This window comes from Taudactylus pleione, unplaced genomic scaffold (assembly GCF_031769625.1).
Source record: "Taudactylus pleione unplaced genomic scaffold, aTauple2 ptg000203l, whole genome shotgun sequence".
Lineage (NCBI taxonomy): Eukaryota > Metazoa > Chordata > Amphibia > Anura > Myobatrachidae > Taudactylus > Taudactylus pleione.
In genome coordinates, this window is record NW_028284605.1 from 2,317,266 (window position 1) to 2,340,531 (window position 23,266).

Consider the following 23,266-nt stretch of genomic DNA (forward strand, 5'->3'; position numbering starts at 1 on the left):
AAAGACACATTGATCAATAGTATTTGAGTAGGATATCAGCACAAGTAGAAACTGGATACACTCCTTTGTTTATTTTACAAAAGAGAACACACATAAGGCCTTTGTCTCCTTGGCAAGTCAGGTTATCTCTGCATTTTCCACCCTTATCATAAATCAATTGACCCTCAAACATTAAAAGTAATAATCCAAATGTTATTAGAAAAACAAATGTCTATAATTCCACAATGAAAGAAAAACAACAGTAAATCACAACAGAACAGTTCAATATTCATTAATCAGTGCTTACCTTGGTGGATCTTATAACCTAAATTCCCTACCAGATCCACAGATACCAGAAGTCTATTAACATTCCAGTATGTTGTTGGACCCATGAAAATGTTAGCACAACAAAATCACTCAGATGGCATACCAATCTGAATCAAACCCAGTGCACCAACACTGGGCAGTAACACATACCACTCAGTGGTCTTACTTGTGGGCCGTTCCATGTTAAGTGGACTCATTTTGATCGTCCCCACCTGCTGATGGTGCACTGTGGCGTAGATGACAGTTGCATCCATTACACTGGAGGCCATAGTTTTGCAACTATTGCATATTGTGAACTAACATTTATCAAAAGTTAGTCTGACATATATGCAAACCTTCATGTAAAATTTTATCAAATTTTGATATCGTCAGGTCGGGACCCTGGTCCACATGACATAGAATGAACCTTGGCACACCTACTGGCATCACATATATTCCCTGGCATGCCACCAAGCTAGTGCATAATGAGAGGTTCATCACACCTCAGTACAGCGGCCCATACACGGTGCGATATGCGCCATGTATGACGACGGTCGATCCGATGCCCGACATATCGGGCGTTCCTCACACACGGTGCGAAGTGGTGGCCGACCACCCAATATGCTGGCACCTTCCTCCCTCACCCGCAACACAGGGTCGTACATTGCATCCCCCCATCGAGTGAATTTTCAGTAAGATCTGGGGATGCGATGTACGACCTCACGGGAGCGCACACGGGAAGATGATATTCCCATACACAGTACGATATAGCAGCTATATCGTGCCAATCGGTCGGATCGGCTACTATATTGCACCATGCATGGCCGGCATTAGACTGATTTTCTATGGCTGTAATCGAAACTAGATACAATCCTATAAAGAGAATATTTTTATATAGTAATATCTATATAACACAAAGGGGAAAAAAAAAAATAGAGTTAGTCTTTTCAAAACAACCCCATTTGTAACAGAAGACTGCAACCTGTATAGCTACAATAATACTACACGTATTGAAAAGAATTTGAGTTCTTTAAACCACTACTAATTGAAGCAATGTACTCAGTAAAACAGCTGTCATGCATTAATCAGATATAATTCCAACCACTGTGTTGTCATAAGACTGTTGAATATTTTTTGTACAGAGATATAAAATTTACAGACTTGCATCCTTTGCATGTCATAATTGTAGGCTAAAGACTGCTAGTCTCCCTCCAATGAGGACACTGATTTACATTCAATACAATGAACATAGCCCCAAGCATAAACCAATAGCAGACAACGTAAGTGTTATTCATTCCATATAAAAAAAAAAAAGTCTCTAGATCTAAACTGCATAAAACATAAATACACAAAGCAGAGCCTCCTATGCTGGCAGAAAAAAAAAATCTATAATCCAAAAATAGAAAAACAGAAAACTTTGGTGTCACAACTGCTGGCCTCTGTTCAAAGCAATGCTTAGGTGATCTTAAATTACAGGATTACATAAAGAATAGAATGCAAAAAGAAGGGGGCCGGTGGTGTCAATTAGACTAAACCCTTTAACAAAAGCTCTCTCAATATGTCAGATTAAACAACACAAATAAGCTGTAAAAATGTTAAAGGTAAAAGAAAACAGTAATAGACTCCTTGAGGAGAAACTGTCGTGCACGATGTTTGCTGGCAGTTCTGTTTTCAAGGAGACACAATGGACTGTTCTATGCTCCCCCAAGCAAGCTTCCTCTATACTGCATGTAACTCTTCTGCTGTAGGGTCTGGAGTACGCCAGCCCAGGAGAGAGCATAGCAAAAACTATTATACTATAGCAAATGCTCTCTCAAGGGCAAAATGGGTAAATGCAGGATATTTTATTTTCTAACTACAAAGTTCACAATCCACTATGTAGTAAGGCGGGTTGGGTATGAAATGCCAACAGCCGGAAAGCAGTCTGACAAAATCCTGAAGCCGCAAGCCTGAACGCTAAAAATCCCGACTGGGGCTGGTAAGTATCCTAACCCTCACCTTTCCTCCTCCCCCTCTTACCCTCCCTTAGTGGTACCTAACCCTAGCCTCCTCCCGGTGGTGCCTAACCCTAACCCCCCCTCCCCGCACTCTAAACCTAACCCTCCCGGGGTGGTGCCTAACCCTAACCCCCCCTCCCCGCAAAACCCAACCCTCCCGGAGTGGTGCCTAACCCTAAACCGCCCATCACCACACACTAAACCTAACCCTCCCGGGGTGGTGCCTATCCCTAACCTCCCCCCGGTGGTGCCTAACCCCCCCATCCCCACACACTAAACCTAACCCTCCCGGGGTGGTGCCTACCCCTACCTCCCCCCAGGGGTGCCTGAACGAAACCCCTCCTCACCGCAACCTTAAATCTAACCCCTCCCGGGGAGATGCCTAACCCCAAGTCCCCCCGGGGGTCCCTAAACCTAACCCTCCCCCCCACGGCTAAGCGCCAACACTTGCCGGCTTACCTTTGCTCGGGAAGCCGTGTGTCTAGATTTCGGAGTCGGGATTTAGACGCCTGTCTTTAGTACTGCATTGGTATTTAGACGCTGGGATTTAGACAGACGGTCTCCCGCCGTTGCCATTTTGACTGTATCCCAGTAAGGCACTGATACAGCAACAGACAACCAAATGCTGGGTTTCTTTAAAAGGTAACTTCACCATTATAAAAATACCTAGTAAAACTCCTTAAGCTGGATAGTGCAATATAGTTGCACAGTCTGACTGCCAAACAGATCTGTGAGCAATTTGCCCACATGCACATCATGCAGAATGACACAATCACACTGTGTATTTTGGCCATGTTGCACTACCCTCAGCTAGCGGACCAATAACCTCACATACATGGAGAAGTCATCAGATGAGCCAATTTATCAACCTAAAATTAAATTCTAAACCAAACTGTTGTTCCAGCAGATTGAGGCTACATTTGGTGCAATCTGTATGTGTGTGCCCAGCAATACCATTGAAATCTATCTCATGGCTACATGCTGCAATATTGCAGATAACATCAGTCAATTACCTCCCTTCTGCAAAAAGTGTCAATGATGTCCAATAATAGTGCAATATAAAATCAATCAGGTCATTATCGGGTATGTTGGACAATGTGGTTAGAAAATCCTTGTCGTCATCAGTCCATGTCTGTGGCCTTCTTCCAAAAGCATTACAGCTAAGGGTACACTCCAGGCTGTTTCAGCTTTGCCACTTATGCATATGGCCAAATCAAACACAGTTATCTTCATGGCCATCTTTAGATACACTATATTAATGTGAAACGAACACTTCCTGGCTGCCCAATGTAAGATCTGGATTTTACACTGAATAATAGAATTTTAAAAAAGGCAGAAGAATGTGGTATACAGACCATACCGTACCTGGTTTCCCAGCAATTTCCTAAACCGTTTAAACTGACATTAAACCTGGCATGAAAAATTCTATAACAATGACATTAAAGTTGTATTAAAAAAATTGAACAACATGGCAAATAGTTCTGCTTAACTCTGCACTAGAAAAGCCAGTGGACGATCACCTCTGGTGGCAGCCATTTTGTAGGATGAACCAATAACTATATGAATATAGTCTATACATGGGGGTGTAAGAAATTAGTACTCTTAGTGCTGTATTTCTGAAATAGTGGTAGTTAAAGGGCACTAGTATATGTGAAAGAGGAATATGTATTGGCTTTGGGATCTATGACAACGATCCCTGCTCTGTTCAGTGAGCTGTGCATGCAGCCAGCACTGCCAGGCCACAGTGAAACCACACTGCGTACTACAGCACTAAATGTGAATAAGCCCTTACATGTTCTATTAAGATTCAAATTTCCCATAACTTGCATAATAAACAGTGCCTGCATTAATTTATTCATAATACATGTATCCCATACTATATAAGTAAGGAAAACTATTAAATACAGCAAACGTCACATGTTTATGACTAAGCAACTGTCTGAGCGTCGTCTCAGTGGGCTTGTGGAGAAAGCAAATGTCATCTTCTATGATTGCTGGCAACCACACCATTTTTGCACACATTTCTCCTATGAGTTCACACTCTTGAGTATCTCACAAAATTTCACTTTTCTTCTACTCCTGCTAGAAAATTGGCACAACAGATATGTTTGCGGCCAAAAGGCACAATTCTAAAACGGAGGAATGCGGTTCCATAATACAGGGGATTGTATTTGTGTGAGCTCCCCATGGCTGGATGGAACAGTTCCTAATAAGCAAAAATGGGATTTTGGTACCTACCGGTAAATCCTTTTCTCTGATTCCACAGGGGACACTGGAGGTGCTTACGCTGGGGTATAGAGGCGTGGTAACTGGAGCTGGCACTTTAAATAATTTAGAAGTGTGAAGCTCCTCCCCCTCTATGCCCCATCAGCCCTCAGTTTAGAAAATGAAGACCAAGAGGAGATGGAGAACAAGCGGAGTAAAAGGAAGAGAACACAATAATCGAAACATACAACATACGGAACAAACCGAACAGGCAGGCAGAGAGTGCTGAGGTGGGCGTCCAGTGTCCCCTGTGGAATCAGAGAAAAGGATTTACCGGTAGGTACCAAAATCCCATTTTCTCTTTCATCCACTAGGGGACACTGGAGGTGCTTACGCTGGGGACGTTCCAAAGTTTTCCCCGCGGGCGGGAGCGCTCTGCGGCCCTTGCCGAACAAGGCAGCCAAAACGAGATGCTGAAGCAGCAAACGTGTCAAATCTGTAAAATTTTACAAACATGTTAACTGAAGACCTAGTTGCCGTACGACACAATTGTTATGTGGAGGCTCTCCTACCGGCCGCCCATGACTCACCCACAAAACGTGTGGAATGAGCCAAAATGGACGAAGGAGGCCGGCGGTTGGCACTAACATAAGCCTGATGATCAGTCAGCCGGATCCACCATGCCAAAGTCTGCTTAGACACTGGCCAACCCCTCCGAACCGCATCACTGAGGACAAAAAGCAACTCAAGATGCGGAGAGCCCTAACCACATCCAAGGTAGAACAACCAGAGTCCTCCACCAAAGACAGTACCACAATAGGCTGATTAATATGAAAAATCAACACTACCTTTGGGAAGGAAGGTGGCCACAATCCGGAGTTCTGCCCTATCAGCATGAAACACCAGGTAAGGTGGCTTATAGGAAAGAGCACTCAATTCCGAAACTCTACGAGCCGAAGCTAGAGCTAGGAGAAGGACCGTCTTCCAAGACAAGTACTTAATATCAACCTCTTCCAAAGGTTCAAACATGAACTTAGTGCTTCTGTTTCTTCAGTCGTCCAAGTCCCAGGGAGCTACCGGAAATACAAAAGGAGGTTGCACATGCAAGACCCCCTGAAGGAACTCCTGCCCACAGGAATGAGGGCCAATTTTTCAGAATCCAAACCCGTCTGAAGAAAAAGCAGAAACCGGGACAACCGAAAAGTTCTAGATGGAAGATCCCGACTGGAACACCACGAGATATAAGAACGCCAGATGTGATGATAATGCGCAGTATGGGATTCCTCTGCGTCTGAGGAGATCGGTTTCAAGAGCCACCCCGTTAAACGCAGTTACGCTAAGTTGGGGTGTACGAAAGAACCCTGCTGTAGAAGATCCGGGCGCAAAGGAAGGGGCCACGGATCGTCAGACAATAGGGACCGAAGGTCCGAGATCGGAGCCACGAGAATGACAGAGGCTGACTCGTGTTTTATCCTTTTTAGCAGTCGAGGAAGAAGTGGAATCAGAGGAAAAAGGTAAACAAAGTCGTAGGTCCACGGAAGTGTCAGAGCGTCTACTGCCTCTGCTTGCGGATCTCGAGTTCTTGACACGTATACCGGGAGCTGACGATTCAATCATGACGCCATGAGGTCCACCTGAGGACATCCCCATCGACTTATCAGTGCGTTGAACACGTCTGGATGAAGCTTCCATTCCCCGGGATGGATATCCTGGCGGGTTAGGTAATCTGCTTCCCAGTTGTCCACACCTGGGATGAAAACCACCGACAGGATTACTGACTGGCTCTCGGCCCACCTGAGGATCTGAGTTACTTCTCACATGTCTAATTCCGGGCCAAACAGCATGTCGCCATTGAATGGTAAACCCTCCACCACACGCTTGGATACTGCATCCGCTTGCCAGGCATACAACCAGAGGGCTCTGCGGCCCGAAATAGTCAGATTAGTGCTCGCATATCTGCTTCTGCTGATATCTTTTGACGCTTCTCCCAAGTAAACTGCAGACTCACGGATGTGTTCTGCTAGTAGGTGTAACTCTGCTCTGGAAGTACCAGAGTCCAAACCAGTAATCAACTGGTCATCCCAGCAAAACACCGCTTTGTTAACCCAAGCAGTAACAAGGGAGGGCCTAAGTTGAGCACCCGCTGCGGTATAAATAGTTCTTAGCGTTGTCTCCAATTTACGATCCGAAGGATCTTTTAGTACTGTAGCTCCCGATACTCGGAGTACTGTTATCTTAGAGAGACGGAAGACGGACCCATCTACTGGTAGAGGGAGTTTCCCACTTCTCCATCATGGATGATGGAAAAGGGTAGCTAAACGGAAACCGGCGCGGAATTTGGAACCGTTTATCTGGTTGTTTCCAGGCCACTTAGAGCTGCTGTTGAAGATGCAGTGAGAACGGAAAAAAATGCCGAGCTCTTTGGTTGTTCATGAAATAATTCACACTCCTGGGATGCAGGAATTACATCCTCAGCTAAGTTAAGGATTTTTCTGATCGTCAAAATTAGAGATTCCACGCCGGGTGGGGTGGACTCTAACTCCTGAGGGGTATCGTCCTGTAATGCTTCCTCCAATTCCCCCTCCTCTTCCGTAGCAAGGAATTCCTCGTCAGACAGTCAATAAAGGACGTGTTTTCCTGTTTATTGCAGGCTTTTTGCGTTGGTCCCTGTAAGGAAGTGGACGGTGCGGACACAACTGTACCCATTACCTGTACCAGGGTGTCTAGAGACTTGGTTAGCCCAGCAACCCATGGAGGCTGAGACTTTCGTGCCTCAGCTAACTCAGACGTTAAATCCGTCATTACTCCTACCATGTCAGCGACCCATGTAGGCGCAAGCGAAGCAGGATTAGCCATAGGTGGATCAACTGTTATACAAGCATCACATAACGTGGACCCAGCGGCATGCTGCTTGGACAGTTTTTTGTTACACCTAGAACAGACAAACATCTTTTGGGACGCCTTTGTTCTGTTTGACATGGATACACACAGTCACACAGAGAGTATAAACAGAAGAACGAAAAAGAGAAGGCTGGCTTGGGACACAGAGGAGTAGTACACCCCACTCCCTTCCCACAGATCAGATTCCCTGCACTTACAACTCCAGTGTATTTATGCACAGCCTCTGTACCAGAGCCTTCTGTGCTTAATTGTAGCTTGTAGCCAGGAATGGGGAGCAAGAGAATCCAGCCTTCTGAATGCTGCACACTTCCTATATAAGGGAGAGATGCAGTCATTTAACAGTTAAACATCGGCAGCCACGCTGTTACTACAGCCGCTTGCCGCGTATAGAGAGAGAGAGCCCGCGCTGATTAGGCTGCGCCCCCTTCTTTATGCCCTAAGGGCTCTGATTATGGCTGTTATGAAGCCATTACCTTCCCCTCCGCGCTACACCACGTGTATGAGCGGGGAGAGGGGAGAAGCAGGGAGCCGCGTTTAGCGCTGTTTCAACAGCGCTATGTGTAAGTAAACAGTGCAGCCTGTGCTAGTGCTGGTCAGCGAGGAGAGGGGAGAAGCAGGGAGCCGCGTGTACTGAGTACACACAGCTTCCCTGACACAGCAGGACGGGAGCCACGTGTGCAGGAGCCGGGGGATGCGCAGCATGTTACTCACTGCGTGTCCCTTGTAGTCTCTCTCTCGGGAGATCAGCACAGTCTTCTCGTCGGACTGAATTCTTACCGGGTGAGTCCTTAGAAACTCTGTTGCTTCTATCAGAGCATTGTAAATCGCTGAGTTCCAACCCATTTATGTGCCACCCTTGTTCTAGAGGGGACCATTGACCCTGAAAGTGATAATCGAGGACTACTGCTCCCCATCCTTGAAGGCTGGCATCCGTTGTTACGATGATCCAGTCCCACACTCAGAATCTTCAGCCTGCTAAAAGATTGGTGGATTGTATCCACCAGAGAAGGGGCACTCTGGTAGCTGTGCTCAGACGGATCTGTCGATGTAGAAGCAGATGAGATCCTGATCCCTTTGTTAGTAGGTCCAGCTAAAACACCATGGAGTGGAACCGCCCGACTGTAGTGCCTCGAAAGCAGCTACCATCTTCCCCAGGAGACGCAAACAAAGAAGTAGGGAAACCCTCTTTGGTCTGAGGACCAGCTGAACCAACAACTGGAAATCCCGGGCTTTGTCTATTAGAAGAAAGCTCCTCTGTGATGTTGTATCTAAGATCATGCCCAGAAACAGGAACTTCTGGGACGGATTGAGATTTGATTTCTTGAAGTTGATTATCCAACCGTGTTGGATTAGAGTCTTATATGTCAGTAAGGCATGACTTGTTAGAAGAGGAGATATTGATTTCGCCTTGAGTAACAGGTTGTCCACATAAGGGATTATGTTCACTCCTGATGACCGAAGGAGAGCAATCATGACTGACATGAGTTTGGTGAAGATGCGGGGAGCCGAGGATAATCCGAACGGCAATGCCCGAAACTGATAATGATCTTTCAATATGGCAAAACGCAGAAAGGCTTGGTGTGGTTCCCAGATGGGAACATGGAGATAGGCATCCTTTATATCCAGGGATAATAGGAACTCTCCTGGTTCCAAGCTCGCAATAACAGCTGCAGAGACTCCATTTTGAACCGATACATCTTCAGATACAGGTTCAATGACTTGAGGTTCATGATGGGCCTGACCGATCCATCCGGCTTGGGTACTACAAACAAGTTTGAGCAAAACCCCATACCTCGTTGATGTTCTGGAACCGGAACTATCACAGATGATACTACTAGAGACTGGATAGCCTCCTGTAGAACCCTGGCCCTGTCTGCAGTTATTGGCAGACTTGTAGTGAAGAACCGAGGTGGAGGGGGGGACCACGAAGTCTATTCGGTACCCCAGGTAAATTAGGCTGCGGATCCACAGTTCTGGAGAGGTCTGGTTCCAAACTTGTTGAACTCTTTGCAGGCGGGCTCTCACTGTAGGTGGTCCCAAGTGGGACGGACGACCGTCATGCCACCTTTCTTCTGTGTGAAGACTTGCTGTGGCGGTAAGGAGCTGTCAGGAGCTCTTTTGGAATGAGCCCTGTGCACTCCTTCCTGGTGTTTGCTAAAACACCAGGGCGCTAGGTACCCGGACCCCACCTTTTAGATAGGTGGCGAAGGGTACCTATAGGAATGTAAAAGATGCTTATAAATAAACAAAATAAATAAATTAAATGTGTTGCTGGAGCACAGCATAATGTGACCAGCTCCTAGAGGCACATTTTCTAAACTGAGGGCTGATGGGGCATAGAGGGGGAGGAGCTTCACACTTCTAAATTATTTAAAGTGCCAGCTCCAGTTACCACGCCTCTATACCCCAGCGTAAGCACCTCCAGTGTCCCCTAGTGGATGAAAGAGAAATGCAATTAAAGCTAACATTTCTTTATAAAAGTTTAACAGAGCATCTATAAAACAAATTCCTCATCGCATAGACAAATTATTACTCAGAAAATTTAGTGTTACTTTAAAATATCAAGTGAAAGTTCAATTTCTGTTGTAAATAATGTAAAGCATTACTCATTTCTCATTACTCAAACAGTTACTCATTTCATTTGTCAGTGACATGCGCGCCAAAACAGTTTTTTCCTGTGCCTGAGCCATTTCTGTAGTATAGCACCAGAAAACATGGTCAGTCACTACTGTAAAATGGCAGCTGAGTTAGATGTATCGGGAACACCAATAACAAGCTGCAAGTTATGGGAATGCGGCTTTATATTGGTCAGCTCGGACACTCTACCACATTAACCTCACACAGTTTGGGATGTAGGTATTGATAACCCAACAGATAAAGTTTACAGTGCAGAACAGGACTACAGAGTCATAAGTAACAAAACAAAAAACACCTTTTGCCACAGAAAGCACAAGCAGGCCTTGAAGTTAGCGACAGTATGGGAGACCTAGGTTAATAAATGAAAGGAATAAAATGGTTATAAAGTAAGACATGTTTGCTATGCAAGTCTATTGTAGAGACGCAGAAGACTTAAGGGAGATACATACTATGCAATAATCGTGTCAATCAGCCAATTCTCTATTGCCCGGTCTGATTCTTACAATATGTACACAGCACCCGGTCCCAACGATCATTTCAAAAGCAGTCAGACATGTTCCTGCAAATTGGACTGCTACACAATGTAAGTCGGCTATGTTGAGCTGATATCGTACTGCAAACCTTTTGTGTACAGAAATGTATAAGACATGACCATTTCACACTGTGTAAGCTTGGCCTCTGAGAAAGCCATTGCTCTAAATCAGCATTTTTCAACCACTGTGTCGTAGTAGTGTGCCGCGAGCGGTTGTCAAGTGTGCCACGGCTGTCAGCTCAGCACACTTGTACTGTAGTGTGTTTGTGTCCTGAGGAGGCCAATGTAGTTTGTTTTATTCCTGTGGAGGGCAATGTAGTGTGTTTTATTCCTGTGGAGGGCAATATAGTGTGTTTTATTCCTGTGGAAACCAATGTGGGTTTGTGCCTCTGAGACTACACCAATTCGAATTGTTGGTTTCACTGGGAATAACTATCTATTCAAGGTCATTTAGTATTTTTTCCCAGAAAAAAATGTGATTTTCTTTGTATTATATTATTATTTTTTTTTTTTATGGGTCTTATTTAGGAAAAATATTAGCAAAAATAAAAACAAAAAGACACTCCCATGATTTTCCCTAAATTGTCACCAGAAATTTGGAACAACTCAAATACAGGAATGCTAAATGTACTCTGATACGTGTTTAAGACCCAGACACAAAAAGACAGAGTGAGAGAAAGTGGGGGTAGGGAGGATTAAAAGCAGTGATTGTTTTGTAGGATTCAAACTAAATGCACTGGGATACGAGTCATATATACTAAACCGTATGGTCCTTTTTCCGGCCCATAGTGTCGCACGCAAGCGGCCGAAGTGTCAGTGTGCCCGTGCAGTGCACATGCATCCTAATAGTTACTGTCGGGAGCAGCAGAATGAATGAGGACACAGAGAGAGGCGGTTTCAGTAATCTGTTCTTGGTGGTAACAGAGGGGTGGCTAGCCAGATGCAGGCGTATCATGGTGTGACATAGGCAGCCAGGTTCAGATAAATAATCTGCGCCGCCACGGGGCTGGTGCAATGATCGATGCAGCAACCGTTGCATCGGATGGTGCCTAATAATACGCACAGCGGAGGATTAGCGCCACGGCTGTGGCAGTAGTGTAAAGACGTAGCTGCACTGTGGCAAAAGATGCAGACACGACTGCAATAGCATGCACCTCTGAATCAAGCCCTAAGTACACAGCAATCAGGTGTTCAGAACCCTCTACCATCTTCCCAAGAATGTCCTAACAATCAGCTCAAGCTTCACTAAAGCCGCCAATACACGGTGCGATATGCACCTCATGACGAGGCGGGGGTTCAGACGGCCGACATACTGGGCGGTCCCCACACACGGTGCGATAGGGTGGCCGACCGCCCGATACGCTGGCACCCCCCCCCCTGCATAGCGCTGCATGGGATCGCGCATCGCATCCCCAGATCAACTGAACCTGCAGTAAGATATGGAAGTGCGATGTACGACCCCACGGGTGCGCACACTGGCCGATATCATGCCCATACACGGTACGATATAGCAGCAAAATCACACCAATCCGTCAGATCGGCTGCTATATCGCACCGTGTATGGGCACCTTAAAGTGTGGTGACACCATTTATATTTGGTGGGCAATCGCTCGTCTGTTTCATTAGTTGTGCAGGGAAAGGAGAGCTTCCCAAATATATTCATATAAACAGACATGTATACAAAATAAATTATGGGCACACGTTAGATAACTGGTTAACAAGTAGGGAACAACCTAGTATCAATGGTCTGTAGTTTGTTTAATACAGGATTATTAAACAGAAACCTTGGCATTTTACTATTGAGATAGCATGAGGTCAACATACTGTATATAGATTACCAGAGTGTTTAGTGATGGCTTACCTGTTACAATTTCCCAGGCTGTAACAAACCATCTAAGATGGCCTTTACTGACAAGGATAAGGCAGAAACCCCTCTCCCCCCTCCCTCCACTCAGGCTCTATGGCTTTTAACACACCCTATGTAGAAATACTTAACTATTATCTCAGTGTTTACTGACTGGTAAATAACGATCCCTAATCTTTAAATGTTGCAACTTTTTACACCTGCTTGGGGGTTATTCCTGTAAACTAGTCTCATTTAGTAATGTTGCATTTAAGCGTAAAATGTACATCATAGCAACCAAACAAATGCTTTCATTGTCTGACTGACACTAGATAGATAAAGAGTAACTAATTATTGGTGGCTGCGGTTCAGTGAAGATGTTACGCCTACATGTAATGTTTGAAAACAGCCCTATGGTCTTAAGGTGGGTACACACCTAGAAGATATATCTGCAGATCGAGCGATCTGCAGATATATTTGTAGATGATGGTCGTTCATATACACTGAACGACCATCATCTTCCAGGAAGCCCCGCTGGCCGTGGGGGCGGGTCTGCCCCCCTCGCCGCGGCTGTATGTGTACGGGCGGTCGGCTGATCGCCTGTACAACCTTGCCGATGGATAGATATGTCTGCAGATCTCCATCGGCTGTGCAGCACAGCCAACACGATATGTCTGTAAACAACGTTGTTCAGACATATCGCTGGTACACACTTGCCGACGGGCACCAGATATATTGGCCAATCAATTGATCGGCCAATACATCTGTCAGTGTGTACCCAGCTTCAGACTTTGATAACCAAACACTTTAAATTGTAAATGACCATGTGTGTTTAATGTAAGTTAGAATTCAATTTAGTGAACATTGGCTTAGGGGATGAAAAACAGCCTGTTATGGTTAAACACCCTTGTGACAATGACACCTGCAAACTTGCTGACCAGTTCCAAAATATTAATTGAGAGTTACCACACTGATCATTTCAACTAATAAATTATTGGCACGTTATACAGGCATCTACTGTACCAAGGCTGCAGAGATTGTGTGAAAATAGCATCTTCATGTTGTGTCGATGTTGTAATGGATGTAACAAGCGACCCCAAAGAGAAGTGACAACTGCATAACCAGTAAAAGATGGTATATTGAAATTATCCACTGGCAAGGCCACAAAACATAACTTAGAACCCATCTGCCTTTCTAGGTGCTATAAGAAATGATGATTAAATGCTTGTGAATAACTTTTTATATATAAACAACAACAAAGCGAGTTACACAGAGAAAAATTATAATTATTTGTTCCTGGACATGTTTAGTGGATAGGGGAAACAAGCTGATTCAGCCATAAAACAGAATATTAATTTAAATGACATATTAGGAGATTAACCCAACTGAAGACTGCATTATGAGGCTGGCAGATGATCAGCTTAAATTCATTCTGATGCAAAAGAACAGACAATTGTGCTAAGCAGGACATGGAACATAGCTTTAGGTGTGCACGATTCCCGAAATCGAGGATAGAGTCATGAAGGCTACCTAACAGGTAAGACAGAGAAATTGGATATCTGGCTAGAGGGCCAGATGCACCCACAGTGTCTTGAAGTCATGAACAAAAAGCAGCTAGAAACAAACAGATCCTGCTGCTTGACCAGTGAGTTGAGCAACGCATCAAAGTTCAATTTTGTGTTGTTGTCGATTCAGACATATTTCAGCCGTTCTTCTCTTGGGTGAAGATAGTGGATCACTTCTAGCTTACTTCCGGCCTATTAGTGGGAATGGAAGACACACACAGGCCACTAGCAGCCTTCATCTATACTAATATAATAAGAACTTTGTGCCTGTCTGTTGGGGCAAAAAACTACCGAACCAACTTTCATGCACTATTTTGTAGTGGGAGCTCCTAGAAATAACCTGCACTTTGTTTTATTCTCGATCCATTAAGTTAAAGCTAAGCAATAACAAAAAAAAAAAGTATTGACATTATTAATGTAAGAGATAGGTGTGGCACCATGCGCGCAGCCGGTAAGGGGTGGGATAGTAGAGCTTTCGGTCCGCATTGACTTGAATAGGATAGGCTACATAGCAGTATGTGTATAGGGCACACAGTGACATTGGTTTGAGTGGTGGGTGAAGAAGGTGCTGCTGCCACCAGTCTGTATAGAGCTGCTGGTAACGTGGGCCACTCCCACGACAGGGTCCCTATGCAAAGCAATACAAGAATAACGTCTCAAATAAAATAAAAATGTTGTCAGAAGTGATTTAATCGTGGGCAAAGCCTTGGGCAACAGCTAGTCCATTCATATTTTCTGTCATCCTATCAACTGTGGTATGTACCCGAAGACAGACAGGATGTACCGCATCGCTGATGCGATGCTTAGTACATCCTACCCCTACTCTTTACAGAGTCGAGGTGAATATCTCCAAGTAGAGAAATACAGGAGGAAAACCAAGCAGTAATATCCTCCATGACGACCACGGTGCACTGCGGCTCCTCCACCATTTTACCAAAAATAATAGGTAAGCGGTTGACACACAACTACTTGAGCCTGCTGATTAAGAGGTTAATGACTACTTGCCAGAAGCAGTATGGATTTAAACCACAGAAGAGGATGATCAATATCCTTTGACACCAAGTTACGGTAGTCACTAAGCACAAGCAGTTTAGCCACACATGTGAATTGCCAAACTACATCATATTTGATGGGAGTCATCGGATTTCCTGGTCTTCCACCATACCCAATCAAACAAGAGGTTAAGTAGTTGTAAACCATGGGTGCAAGCTAGAATATGATAGGTTGCTATGGGCAACAACTCCACTTCTATGACCCCACACTTTAGTAAATATAACCCTAGAAATGTTTACAATACGCATTAAAATAGACTGCTAATTAAAAAATATATATTTTAACTCCATAGTTAAAGGTGTCATTAGTGTCTTAAGTGCAAGTAAAGCAAGGAATCTAGACAGCAGTGTTAACACAGATCAAGAGCAGAAACTTAAATCATTACACTTTTATGTTTAGAAGTTTCTATTTTACAATATAACTATTTAACCATTTGCTAATTTCATGACAAAAGAATGATCTAACTCTTATAATGACATTGACACACCTTCACAAACTTGTAAATCAATTTGCTTCAAACTCAAGGTGCTATTGATGAGCAAATGCTGACGTATTGCCTGCAAGTGGTTTAACGCATCTGAGCAGGAGCTGACGAGACTACTAGACAAGCAGCAACAGGTTGAATGACAGTGAACCATCTTTCAGATTGAGGAAAGACAGCATCAGATACAGACTCATCCAATGGCCCAGGTATGTGAAATCCTCCTGGAACTGTGGCAACATTTGTCATTATTAGGAAATTAGATTAAGGGGTCTATTTATTAAGCAGTGTTAGGAGACAAAGTGAAAAGTGATAAGAAAGTGATAAGGTGCCAGCCAATCAGCTCCCAACTGTCATGTCACAGACTGTTTGAGAAATGACAGTTGGGAGCGGATTGGCTGGCACCTTATCACTTTTCACTCTGTCTCCTAACACTGCTTAGTAAATAGACCCCTTAATTACTTTTCCTTTTTACCCAGTGATTGTTTTTTTTTCTCCTAATAATGCCTATTTTTTTTACATATCTGACGACTAACGAAATCAGCAGCTTATTTCAATATTATATAGTGTATCAGACGGGATGCAGTTACCATCCCAGAGGCGGGATTCCGGTGCTCAGAATATCAGCCCGGAAGTACCAATGGTCAGTATAAGGGTTAGGTTTAGGCACTAGGGGAAGGGTTAAGCTGTGGGGGGGGAGGGTTAGGGGTTAGCGTTAGGACACTTACCTGACTGGCAGGATCCCAACCTCCGGTGTTCCTGTACCCAACCCTATCAGACAAGCAACACAAGACTCTATGGGGTCAATTCAATTAGTCGTGATGTCAAGTGTTCACGCTTCTGCAATATACGGTACCTGTAACATAGCTATTTATCCTGCGTACCTCAAAGGGGTGCGAGGGAAAACGAGCAATGTTACTGTTCACAGGATTGGCACATCATGGCTAATTTTTTTCCCCACCTCAGAATGTCTGCAATAGGCCAGGATAAAGTGCAATTACATTTCCTTCTCTCCGCTACAAAATAGATCTGTGACACTAATTAAGGCTGCCTATACACAGGCAGACCTGTTCAGTCAGGCTTAGCACCAGGCAACATGACAAAATAGGGTCCTCATAGCGAGAGTTGGTGAAACCACACAGATCTGCAGATTATATATTGACTGAATGAGTACTCAGGCAGTCCTGAAGGACTATAGATTTTTCAAAATAAAATATTAATAAGGATAACTGGTCATGGCCCAATTTGCTTCACAACTACCAAATTATCTGCAAAGGCAGCACAATACACACTCACAGCTACCGATGTGTGTTGCCCTACACTCAGCTCACAGGCCTCAGTATAGTGATGAATAGAAGAAGACCACACTATCAGCATTCATGGAATTAAATTAATATATGGTGGATGAAATTTGGGCACAGTTTTATTCTTTTTCAGGCTGCTGGAATTTTTAATAATTATCATGAGTCTCCTCATATCGATCAGTATTCGTAGGTACATTCACAGTTCCTGATCTGGAAAAGCCTATAAAACACTATTCTCTGAAAATGGAGTCACTGTAATTACTGGTTAAGCTATTCAGTATGTTTATTATCACTTTGCAACTACTAAAGAAGGGTGCAGGAGAAGTGAGATCTATCTATTACACATTGCAACCTTATACCGCTTATCCACCAAAATCCAAGGTCCAGCACGAGACACTGAACACAGGCTTCAGGCTACAGGCAATGAACACACTTAAGGACTTGTGTCTACTCTCGTCACATTTTCAGACCTTTATACACCCGGCCAAGCAACCAATGTCATTAGACCCCACCCCAATGTTGTAATATATATCTCTTGCTAGTAAGCAACACCCAGAACCTATTGTACTGTTCCAAGCTTATGACACATTTACCAGGGAACATTGAGAGATGTAAATTGTACTACCATCTGACATGACGGTGATCAGGAGGGATTAACTCCTCACCGGAGGTGCAGCTGAATTTTTTTCAATTGTAGTGAGTGCACTTACTCCCTGCACTCCTCAATTTGCTAAACAGCAAGCGATAGAGCAGTGTTGGCTAACCTTGACACTCCAGCTGTTATGGAACTACATAACCCAGCATGCACTGCTACAGTTTTGCTATTAGGGCATGCTAAAACTGTGGCAGGGCATGCTGGGATATATATAGTTCCACAACAGCTGGAGTGTCAAGGTTAGCCAACACTGCGATAGAGGAAAGGGAAGGCAAGTAATGGAACTGTACTAAATGGTGAACTCTGCAAGCAGACTCACTACCACCATCATGGAAACTAGTTAAGGTCCTATAAAAATATTAGAATTTTTACAGTCGATCCTTAATATATTAGTCACTCAATTACATAGGGAAATTTGAAAAATCTCTCTCTCTCCAAGGCTTAGTGAAGACCCCAAAGTTTGAAGTTGTCAACATTTTGACTCGTTGGGTTCCCGCAGGCGGTCTAGTGAGCGTCAGGATGCCGACTACATCCCATGGACTCTAGGGTGTGTATGTGAATGGTAAGAGAGTGTAGACTATGGGCCAAATGTAATAGGGTGAGAGTTTAGAAAATGAGAGAGTTTAGAAAATGTGAGAGTTTAGCAGTTATCTCTCACATTAGTCGAGTTTTATCTTTAAAAGGGGAAAACATGTGGATGAGATTTTAAATCGTGAGGTTTTTGAGTCTGAAAAACATCCAAGTTTGCTCGGTTCTCGGACTAGATTACATTGGTCGAGTTTAAAAAGTGTGAGAAAACTCTCATATTTTCTAAACTCTCACACTATGATATTTGGCCCTATATGCTCTAATGGGGCAGGGACCGATGTGGATGATTATATACTCAATGTAAATCCGCTGTATGGAATCAGTATGTTATACCGCCAGACCTAAGCCCGGCGGATGAAATACCGACACTGGAAGGCCGGCAAATGGAGATCCCGACAGGGAAGGTATTAACCCTGGGCTTTCACTGTAGGAAAATGCCGACTGCTGGCTTCCTGACTAAATCCCCTGCTGCATAATATGGTATAAAACCAATAATAAATGGAGAAAGAGAACAATGAGATTAAATAAAAAGACTGGAAGAGGTGTAATTATTTTCCCTTGATGTCTATATAAGCTTACAAATGTGTACACTGTATTTATGCAGTATATACAGAAACTTTAGGAACTTCCCAGAATTTCAGTTATTTCAGATATGTTGAATCTATAGGGGGTGGGCAATGTCTATGCACAGCGGATTTCCTGTTTGTCTGCTAATTACGGCAGGGAGCTGCAGCAAAATACCATAGGTTTGACTTAATATGTAGAATGTGTACAATATTTAAAAAACACAGGTTACATGAAGGCTACAGAATTTTTACAGTCAAATTTTTGTTAATTGGTATATTACCATATTGTACCAACTACGATTACAGATCGCCTGCAGCAGTTATCACAATTTTTGCAGGAACAAAATCCATCTCATGTTTTAAGAAAAATGACATTAAAAAAAAGAAAAAAAAAAGAAATCAGACTTAACTAAAGATAGTCTCTCAGAAAGAGGTAGTGTGATAGTGTTAAAGTCAATTATACCCCTTTTACACCGGAGCTAAAACCCGGGTTATTGAAGGGTTAACCCGGGCAGCTCCCTGGTGTAAAAGGGGAGAGGGCTGGATCGCCGGGTCGACCCGACAATCCAACCCAGGTAACTAGCAGGGTTTAACACTGGCGTAGCCCGTGAAACCCTGCTGTGAGAACAGCGCATTCCGGGTCACGATGACCTGGAGTGCGCTGCTAGCCGGCCGATTGGTCCGGCTTCAGTGGCGCTTGGAGATGACGTCATCTCCAAGCGACCACTTTCACTCCGGAAAAGCCGGGTCTATGCAGACCAGACTCCGGTATGAGCGGCGCCGACTCGGGAATATCCCTAGTTGTCGCCGGCAAAATTCCAGGTCTGATACGGATAGGAACTTTGTTCTAACTCCGGGTCAGACCCGGAATTTAGGTGGAAAAGGGGTATTACATGCCTTTTAGTAATCTTCAATGACTGATACCCATAGAACATTAAAATTATTTGAATTCAACCAGATAGCATACACTAATTACAAATTGACAACTGGAGAGAAAGTTAGAGGACACCTAGGGGTATATTTACTAAAGTGAGCGTTATTAGAAGTTGAGATGTTGCCCATAGCAACCAATCAGATTCTACTTAACATTTAACTAGCACCTTCTAGAAGATAATAGCTAGAATCTGATTGGTTGCTATGGGCAACATCTCCACTTCTAAAAACTCTCACTTTAGTACATATACCCCCCAGATTCATCTTAAAGATATTTGGCAAAGCATTATGGGGAATGCAAGTCACATAGCTATCCAGCAACATCCTCCTCGCCAGCGGGGTCCTCCGCTCAACTACTGGCAGCCTATCGCTGCCAGCAACGGGCTTCTATGTCATGTGCATGGAGTGACGGATACAGGGCGGGGCGAAAAGGGTGATCGCCCCCCCATATCACCTACTGAGCCAGCAGTCAGCAAAATGTGGTCAAAACTGCATTTCCTATATGTACGCAGCTATGGAGAGTATAACTTTCCGGAGCTTGTACGCGACAGGCAACGCCATCTATAGATGGCATTGCCTAATGGTAGTCTATGGGCTTCTTTTCACAGAACTTTCCGAGAGGAATTAAATAGGAACCATCCCAATGTCACTCACGGCTCGCGCATACATAGAAGGATGATGTTATCTGAAGAGCTGTCCTTTGCAGTTTTAGTCACAAATTTAAATGCACACGGCATTAATAAACTCCGCTACACAAATGCGATGTTCATACATCCCGCCCCAAAACTGAAATGACTAGACTCACCAACAAGAGAGAATACAGATAAGGAATGTGAGATACTAGACTATAACCTTTCACTATGACACCTAGCAAAACACTGCGTTCAGTTCCGTAACGTAATAATGCTTTTAACCTGTAGCTATGGGGTTGGGTGGAGGTGGAATGTCCCAGATCAAAATAACACAAAAAAAACTTAGTTTACAAGGCCACACATATTTGGGGGAAATAGTGGTATTTATTCCTCAGAAAGATTGTGTACAGAATAATAATAGACCCAAAATAGACCCAAGGACAGCTAAGGGAACCTGCCACAGCTGCTAAACTGTATTATAATATACTAACAGGTTCATTCACTATACGCTGACATCACTATCCCCCATTAAATTGCAGCATACCTTAAGAAATTTGTCTGTCATCAATAAAATACAGTATGTAGATAAGGATACGGTCAATATCCTGGCACATGGGATGATGGCGCTTAGATTACCTATGCCGGAATCTCGATACCTGTCAGAATCCCGGTTAGGTTTAGGCACCAGGGAGGGAGGGTTAGGCTACCTACCGACAGGTGTCTGGATTTTGGCCACCGGCATCCCGTACCCAAACCTGTAGAATTAGTCTCTAGAACACCATTTATTATGTTTGTTACAGAGTCAGCAGCCAGTTGGAGAGGGGACTGAGATTTTGGTCACAATGGGGACTAACAGACTTGGGGCCTGATTCAGAGCCGTTCGCTATTTGTGGTCGTTCGTTCAAAAACAAGGGGTGGCTATTCAAATGATCCGTTCGCAAATTGCAGTCTGTTCCCACCTCTAAGTCTGAACAAGCGAGCAAAACATACGCTCGTTTATTTGATAAAAACGCCCCCTGGCCGCACGCACCATACTCATGTCCGCTATTTATTAGATTAATCGAGTACATCGTACAGCGTATGAACTGCTCGCTATTCTTGTGGTTGGTGTTTTCAACCGCTATTTTGCGAGCAGTTCTGAGTTAAAAAAAAACCAAGTGACGTGGTCAATGACGCTGCTGTATTAAATATGCACTCCCTTAAAACGCCCGTTTTGACCTTTAAGCACGCCTGCGTTCGGATCTCCACTCCCCGTTTTCAAGCACCTTCCCCTGTTACCACCCACATACGCCTAATTCTGTCACTCAAAATAGCAGGCCCTCGCTATATTGCGTACCAACGATTTTCGGCCGCACTGACTGGTTCGCGCATGCGTACTAAAAACCGTACGCATGCGCAGATGTGCGAACATCGCTCGGAACGAGCGTACTGCCGCTTGCGAGTGGCTCTGAATGAGGGCCTTGGTCATTATATTTCACTCATACAAAGTTTGCTAGTGACTTGACAACTGGAAGACTTCCAATAATGGGGTAAATCCTATTAGGTGCTAGTTTGCATGCTGAAACTCACATACATCATGTGCATGAGTGTACCAAAAAATGCAAGATCCAATTAGAAAAGCCAATTTGCCGAACTTGCCGCTTGGATGTGCGACTCTTCCACAAAAAGTGAACTGGGAGAAGTGCATGAAAACGTGGGGAATCCATCCTGAACCCCCAAAAAGTCACAACTTAGAACAAATTATATCAAGCAAATTAAAGCATTTTCAGCATTTTGGGGTACATAAAAATGTCTATATAGTAATTTGTCTGCATTTTAATACAAGTTTGTATAAAAGTTGGTATAGATACATTTACCTCGCATCTGCATGTTCAAAAAAAAAAAACCTCTCCCATCAATACAACATCTCCACATACTGTACTTGTCCCACATCATTTAACCCTTTACCAGCTCGTGTTGAGCTTTTTAGAGAAATTCACCTGAACACTGGCAGGTCTTTATTTGCCAAATTATGCTATTGAAACCACTCCAAATGCATGATTATTCATTCGGAGGGGTGTACCCGTGGTTCCGCACTGTGTCCAGACATTATTTTGTTAAGATAAAGATTTTCTCTACTTTTTCACCTGCTCAGGACGGTGCACACAAAAGAAAAAATTCCAATTGGATTGCAAATGTAATTTGTTGTGCGAGTTAACACTCACAGGAACCAACCCACACCTGATTAGATTTGCCCCAATATGTGTGTGTGACAAATGGGGATGAGCAAGTGTGACAGTTGGGGATGTGGTGTGCAGGTGTGATGTGGTGTGCAGGTGTGACAGTTGGGGATGTGGTGTGTAGGTGTGATGTGGTGTGCAGGTGTGACAGTTGGGGGTGTGCAGGTGTGATGGGGTGTGCAGGTGTGACAGTTGGGGGGGTGCAGGTGTGACAGTTGGGGGGGTGCAGGTGTGACAGTTGGGGATATGGGCCAGGCAGTAACATGACTGACATACACCATGCTATGTACACTCCCATGCAGCCAGAGCCACTGTCACACAGCCCATGTTGCCAGGGTATCACTGGCCGGATCACTGCAGCATCAATGGCACAGTGACTGCAGATCCCTGCAGGAAGCCCGGATAGTGCTGTAACACGCACCGGGCAGCGGCTGTGCAGTAGCTGGGAGGGTGAAGCTCTACTAGAGAAGCATACAGCGCATACATACCCCCCGGGGACCGCCGGCACCACGGCACAATGAGAGGCATTAAACAGCTCAACCCGATCCTGCCTCAATCACAGTGCTGCTGCCGCTGCTGCTGGCTTTTCCAGGGAGCTAGTTAGAATAATGGAGGACTGTGGCCCCGCCCACTCACCATGTCATAGCGTCACATGATCACTAAGGACTGTGTTAACTCTCACGTATCCAGGCCAGGCCAACAAAGCTGTGTGTGTGTGTTTTACTGTGTAGCGGCTTTAGCCGCTGTGGTACTATAAGTACCAGCATGCTCTAAGCCTCCTCCAGCCGGTCCTGGCATCTTCGAGACCTGTGGCGCAGGTGCTGGGAGAGCAACAGTTATCCTGCCTGCCCAGTGCCCACAGCACCTCAC

General features: G+C 44.4%; 1 protein-coding gene across 15 annotated transcripts in view; it reads right to left on the reverse strand.

The window, feature by feature from the left end:
- Positions 1–22,981, reverse strand: part of MYO18A (myosin XVIIIA) — a 350,017-nt gene extending 327,036 nt beyond the window's left edge. For all 15 annotated transcript variants that reach the window (XM_088477757.1, XM_088477755.1, XM_088477756.1 and 12 more), the window contains exon 1: positions 22,885–22,981. The gene's annotated coding sequence lies outside the window, so the exon portion shown is untranslated. The remainder of the gene's footprint in view (positions 1–22,884) is intronic.
- Positions 22,982–23,266: the final 285 nt, after the last annotated feature.